The sequence below is a fragment of the Eretmochelys imbricata genome, chromosome 2 (genome assembly GCF_965152235.1).
Source record: "Eretmochelys imbricata isolate rEreImb1 chromosome 2, rEreImb1.hap1, whole genome shotgun sequence".
NCBI classification, from domain to species: Eukaryota; Metazoa; Chordata; order Testudines; family Cheloniidae; genus Eretmochelys; species Eretmochelys imbricata.
Window position 1 is genome coordinate 58,967,097 of NC_135573.1, and position 6,000 is coordinate 58,973,096.

The window sequence follows — 6,000 nt, forward strand, 5'->3', positions numbered from 1 at the left end:
GTTAATGAGTGCAATAGAGTTCCCCACCATTGTGGTTTCTTTTCAAGAGATACTGTGGCTTTACAACCAGGTACTCAGTGCCTTCAGTTTATTTCCAAGCACAACTTGAAAGGATGCTGGGCAGATGACTTGACAGCAATGGCAGATGGCTGGCACCCTTCTTGTGGGGCTGCTGATTACCATTATGTTCCCTGCAGATCCCAGTGGAGTAGTGGCTCAGTCACCAGTCACTGACTCACCCTTCACAACCTCAGTTTTGAATTGGCATAAACTGTGTTGTACCTTTCTTGATCTTTGTTGTGTTTCTAAATACGGGACAGGGTCTGTTTAAGTGAAAGCAAAGGTCTCTGAAGAAGGTTCCCTGGCAGCAGATCTTATGGACAGATTAACTATCTTCGCTTACTGAAGCCTCATTAACGGCCTCTGCATAATTTTACCATATTAGTATTGACTGCTCGCAGCCTTTCAAAGACATATTTTCAGAGATTTCTGCGGGGCAGGGAGGTGGGGGGGGGGGGAAATCAGTTGTTATAAGACTGAAGGTCAAAGGTGAGTGTTTACAGTCATTAAGAGCCAGTCAGAACTTTAATCTGCAGGTATTTCATTGGTGGTGTAATTTCAAAACCATTCATCTTTATCACTGTTTGGCTTCCCTGAAAGAGTTAAAGCACAATTGGCAGCACAAAACAACCATTAACAGGGACAGACACACATCCCCTGATGCTCTTCAAACTTTATATATGTAAAGTCTGAAAAGAGATCTGCGGGGATAGTTGTTCCCCTTCTCTTGCATTCAGTCAGGTCTCTTCCCTGGCTAGCAATTCAGCAGGATCCATAAGCACTGTATGTTGCCTATATACATATCAATTCCCAAAGGCCTTTAAAAAAAGCTCTTAACCTGCTATTGTAACAATTTTAATGCGCCATCCTGTAATCCCCCCCTCCCACCTTTTGACTTGCTCTGTAGGGCTGTGAAATGAGCCAAATTTACTGCAGGATGTACTTTACCTGTGAAGCCAAATCCTTCACTCCTACCATATCCTCCAGTTTCTTTTTTGCTACCACTGCGAGTGTGTGAGACCTAAATAGCAATGAAAATATATGACTAAATTAACTAATGGAGTTGGTTGGAAAATAGGAAAAAAATGTCAAAATATTTTCAATTTTTTCCCCATTTGAGAAAATTTTGAAATTTGAAAAAATTGAGTTGGCTCAATTAACTAAGTACAGAGGGTTAAACATGCATTTTAATAATATATATCACCTTAAGAACAGTGCTGTTCACAATCATTTATTTCATAAGGGGCTACCTTATTTCATCCTGCATATAATTCATAGACTGCATGTTTTCCAAATAGCTGATGGAATTCTTGCAGGTTTCAAACTGATTTCATTCACTGTGTATCTAGTAGTCATATCTACTAGTCAATCTAGTAGTCATATTTTCCTTGGGGTCCCTGGATAGTTTAGCATGATTAAAAATTTCTTTTACCAAATGGATACTTTAAAACAGATTTCTCTTTCTGTATTTTCACAGCCCCTGGAAACAGATTACATTTGTCATAAATGAATGAAAGCAATTAGAAATTAGAAATGCCTTTTTTTTTTCCAACAAAAAATTGAGAACAACACAGCAGAATTTTAAAGGGGATCTTGAGAAATACAGTTTTCTACAGAACAGAAATTGTGTATTGCTAATATGAGAAACAAACTGGTTTTCCTTTGGTAACCTGTTTTCTGTTTAAATAAAATTAGTGCATTTTTGGACCACTGTTTTCAGGTCTGTAGCATACATTTTGCAGCTGCAAGTGCTGATTAGAACGGACTGCTTATTCACTTGTCAAGGCATCCTGTCACCCTGGGGCTATTGTATTATTGTCAAAGTTTCTAGGGGGATAAATTGTTATTGCATAGAAGTTAACAACTCCAAATATCAGTAAAATATCCATTACAATAAAAAAACCCGCGGACTTTCTGCGCTGGTGTTTGAGAGCAGGTGAATGGCTATAGCTCGAGTAATCAGTGTGCACTGGGATCTGGGATTGTAGGGATAGTATTCACACAGGAAGAGAAGGCTAATAATCAGCCCCCCTTCCCCCCCACCCCCCGGCCGCAGGGGCTATATAGAGTTTGTGTATGGCAAAGAATTGCCAGAGAAGTGATAGCAAAACTCTGGTAGAAGACTTGTCCACTTGAGTGATGGGAGAGGGTGGTAAAATCTGGTTTATCAATAAATGTCCCTCAGAATTAACAAAGCTGATAGGAATGTAGCCAGAAGGAAGATTAATTTATCTATGAGCTTTATCTTCCTCCCCACCTTCTCAGAGTTTATTATTGCCTGCACTAATAAGGCCTTGGGTCTTTTCCTGATAGATGCCTGGAATGAGAAGCAGTAGATTTAAAGATAATCATGACAATGACTGTGATAATGGCCTGCTCCTTAGCCTAAAGCTGATGATGGGGTTGTGTGAAAGCAGGTTGGCCCAGGCTCAGCACTTTCCTCCCTTCCTGCTGTGAGATTATCTCCACCCTCAGGAGTTTAACGTCTTGTGAGGGTCAAGCCTCCTTGACCTGCCCTATTCTGGCAAAATAATTGACATGTAAAGGTATTTTAAAAGATCTCTGTTGGATTCAGTACAATGGACTCTTTAGAACACAATGGACCTGACCCTTCTAGACTGACTGAGTTGTGCTCAAGCCACATTTGTGGCTCCCCAGTCATCCAGTGGCAGGACCAGGTCTAGTCCCTGGTGCAGGATATATCAGTTTGAGGCCTGCTCTCTTTCATGTTAGCGTCTGTGGCCAGGCTCAGCTGGATGCAGGGGCACTCTGGTCATACATGCTAGTGTCTGGAGAAAGATGGTGTGGGAGCCATCTTGGTGACCTTACATTGATGGTTTCTTCTGCCCAGGGCGAGTCCACTCAAAGTTACTTAAATGGGATTATGGCAGTTTTACACCACCAGACAGCCAGAGAGTACCAGGGAACTAGGGCAATATAAACAGGTATATGTTGATACCCTGGTGTGAGATTACTTCAGTTAAATGGTTCTCCCACAGCCACATTGAAACAATGACAAAGCCAGGAATAAAATCCAGGGCTTCTGAGTATCTATGTGATGCCGTATTCACTGTTCCTCCCCGTGCGTGATGATAAAAAGGAGGCAATGAAGAGACTAGAAATGTCACCATATTATGAATTAGAACAGTGGTTCTCAACCTATTTACCTGTGTGGGCCACATATGCAGCTCTCTGTATTATGTCGGCCGCATCCACACAATATATCTACTACCTCTATGGCCCTGAGGATGTCACATGGGCCGCAGCTGTGTGCTGATTGGGCTGTAAGTGGCCCATGGGTTGGGGAACCACTGAATTAGAGTAATTTGTACTAAACCAAGGTGGAATAAGTACTGTAAACAGCTCAGGGATGAACCTTTTACAATCATTGCGCATAATTTCCTCTTTGATGAGAGATGGGCCTTGATCCAAACTGATGGATAAAACACTTGAACTTTGTGGAGGTTTGGCATCTTAACCTGTGTCAGAAGCTGTGTCACTGACCCCATTTCTGTATCTTTCTTATTTGGACTTCCCTGAGAGCAGGAAGAGGCTCATAGTCTGCCTCATGAAGTATTGCCAATGGAGAGAACTCAGTGCTCGCTCACCAGTGCATATCAATAATATATATTATTTCTCCAGGTCTGCCTAGTGATATTTATTTTCCACAGCTTCATATTCTAGAGCATCTAATTGTTGAATCTTTGCAGATGAATGCGAACGTAGCACAGGAAAATAATCACTAATATTTTTTAACTCTGACGTGTCCCTAGTGTAAATTGATCAAGTTCCGTTGCTGAGGTTGAGGTCACAATGCTGTGGGCTGGCCCCAGAAGTTTCCTGGTTCTTTGCAAACCAGTGAAGGTCTAGAAAACTGGAGATTTCTTGCAAACAATAGATCAACTTCATCTGCATATTTGAATATGCATTACATTGTTTGCATTATTTCCCCCTTCTCTCTCCCCAAGATTCTCTTCCCCCATTCTCTCTGTCCCTACCATTTCTGCCTTTCCCTTTCCCGCTTTCCCCTCCTCTTTAGCTTCTTTCCTCCACCAGTTCCCCCACTCTTGTTTCTGGCTCCCATCTCCCTTTCTCCAATGTCCCCCTCACCATAGAAACCTTGCCTTAGAGCCTGGTCCCCAGCCTGCCTGTGGCCAAGGAAGTATGTCTAAAGTGACTGTCTACATAGCACAATGAGCTAGTCACAGCTCGATGGGCAGGTTGGGGGCTAATGTTCCAGGCAGGGTCTCTACTGTTAGGATCCTGCAGGTTCTCTGACCAGGGTCTATGGTTCAGAGTTGCAGAACAGACCTCCAGGCCTCTCACCATAGCTCTGTAACCTACAGTGCCTCCCCAGAGCTCCGTAGGAAGTAGGAGGAGCAGCTGTTCAGGAGAGGCCATGGCTGGGTTGTCTATGCTGGTTCTGCAGTGTAGTGGTTACGATTCTCCTCGAGGGAAGTTCCTTTCAGGCATATGGACAGAGTGCTGTGCTCAGACAGACAGTGAGGACCCCACGTACGCAAGCCCTACATGTTATGCGGGGCCTGACTTTGGCTGTGTAATATAGGGCCACAGCCTGCTCCTACAAAAGTCAATAACCTATTGATTTCATAGGAGCAAGATCAGGCCCAGAGACATTCCTTCTGAAACACATCCCAGTAAAACAATAAGATTGTGCCTTTTCCAGCTGGGACATGTCCGTCCTGCTGGAGATGCTTCCTCATCCTTTTTAGTCAGTACTTTTTGATTTTTCAGAGGCAGTTTTTGCACATACAATCCAATAGATTCGCTCCTGCTGGCTCTGTGTGTGTGTGTGTGTGTGTTTGTGTGTATATGTGAAACACTCATGCAATTTTAATCTTCTTACACTAACAGGGATTTTGCCAGGAAAGGGCGTCTTTGCATTGTAGTTGGGGCTGTAGTGTATGTTGTACCCTGGACATGCCCTCCCTCTCCAGCTCTATCCACTTCAACGGATGTGCTGGCTGCCAACTGGCTCCTCAGTGTGGCTGGAGTTGCACACTCCTGGCTGAAACTCCCTTTGTAAAGACTTTCTGCCTCTCAGAACCTAAGGCCTCAATTCTGCCAACAAGAAAACCGGGAGTGAATCAAGTTGAAACCCTTTTTTTTAAAAAAAAATCTTAAATAGTGAAAGAATTGGCACAACTTGGTACATATTTAAACCCCCCTTCAAGATTATAATTAGCACATATAAAGGAAAGTATATAATTGAAAAGTCTGTTCCTCAAAAGAAAGATTTCAGAGTAGCAGCCGTGTTAGTCTGTATTCGCAAAAAGGAAAGGAGGACTTGTGGCACCTTAGAGACTATGCTCAAATAAATTGGTTAGTCTCTAAGGTGCCACAAGTACTCCTTTTCAAAAGAAAGATGTGGGTCCATTCTGCTTGATTTAAGTACCATCATAAGCTTGCTGTGCCTTATGCCAATTACATTGTTTAGTGTTTGCTCTTTTTTTACTAGCCAGTTCATAGAGAAAAAGGGGTAGTGTTTACGTTTAAACATTTATGACCTGTGACAGCTCTTGTTTCCTGAGGAACATGCGCTGACTGCTGCTCTCCCTACACTGCTTGCACTAACGTATGGAGCGGAAGCACATCCAACTTATGAACAGTGTCCCAAAGCCATTTTCAGCCACCAGAAATGTTTACTGTCTATGTGTGTGGTAGGCCATTAGGGAGAGAATGATCTGTATTAGAGAGCACTTCCCTTTGAGCGTTGTTATCCCCATGTCCACACCTACCGTGCTGTGTCACCACCACGCTGCCTCGTGAATTTCAGATGTACAAGAGTAAGGACAATGGTAGGACACAGCTAAACTGGGAAGGGAAGGGTTCTTTTGGCACAGATTGCTCCCTGATGAACAAGACATGTTCCAGTTAATCTTTAGCCTTGCTCTACCCTAGTGGATGGTTTAAAATGGT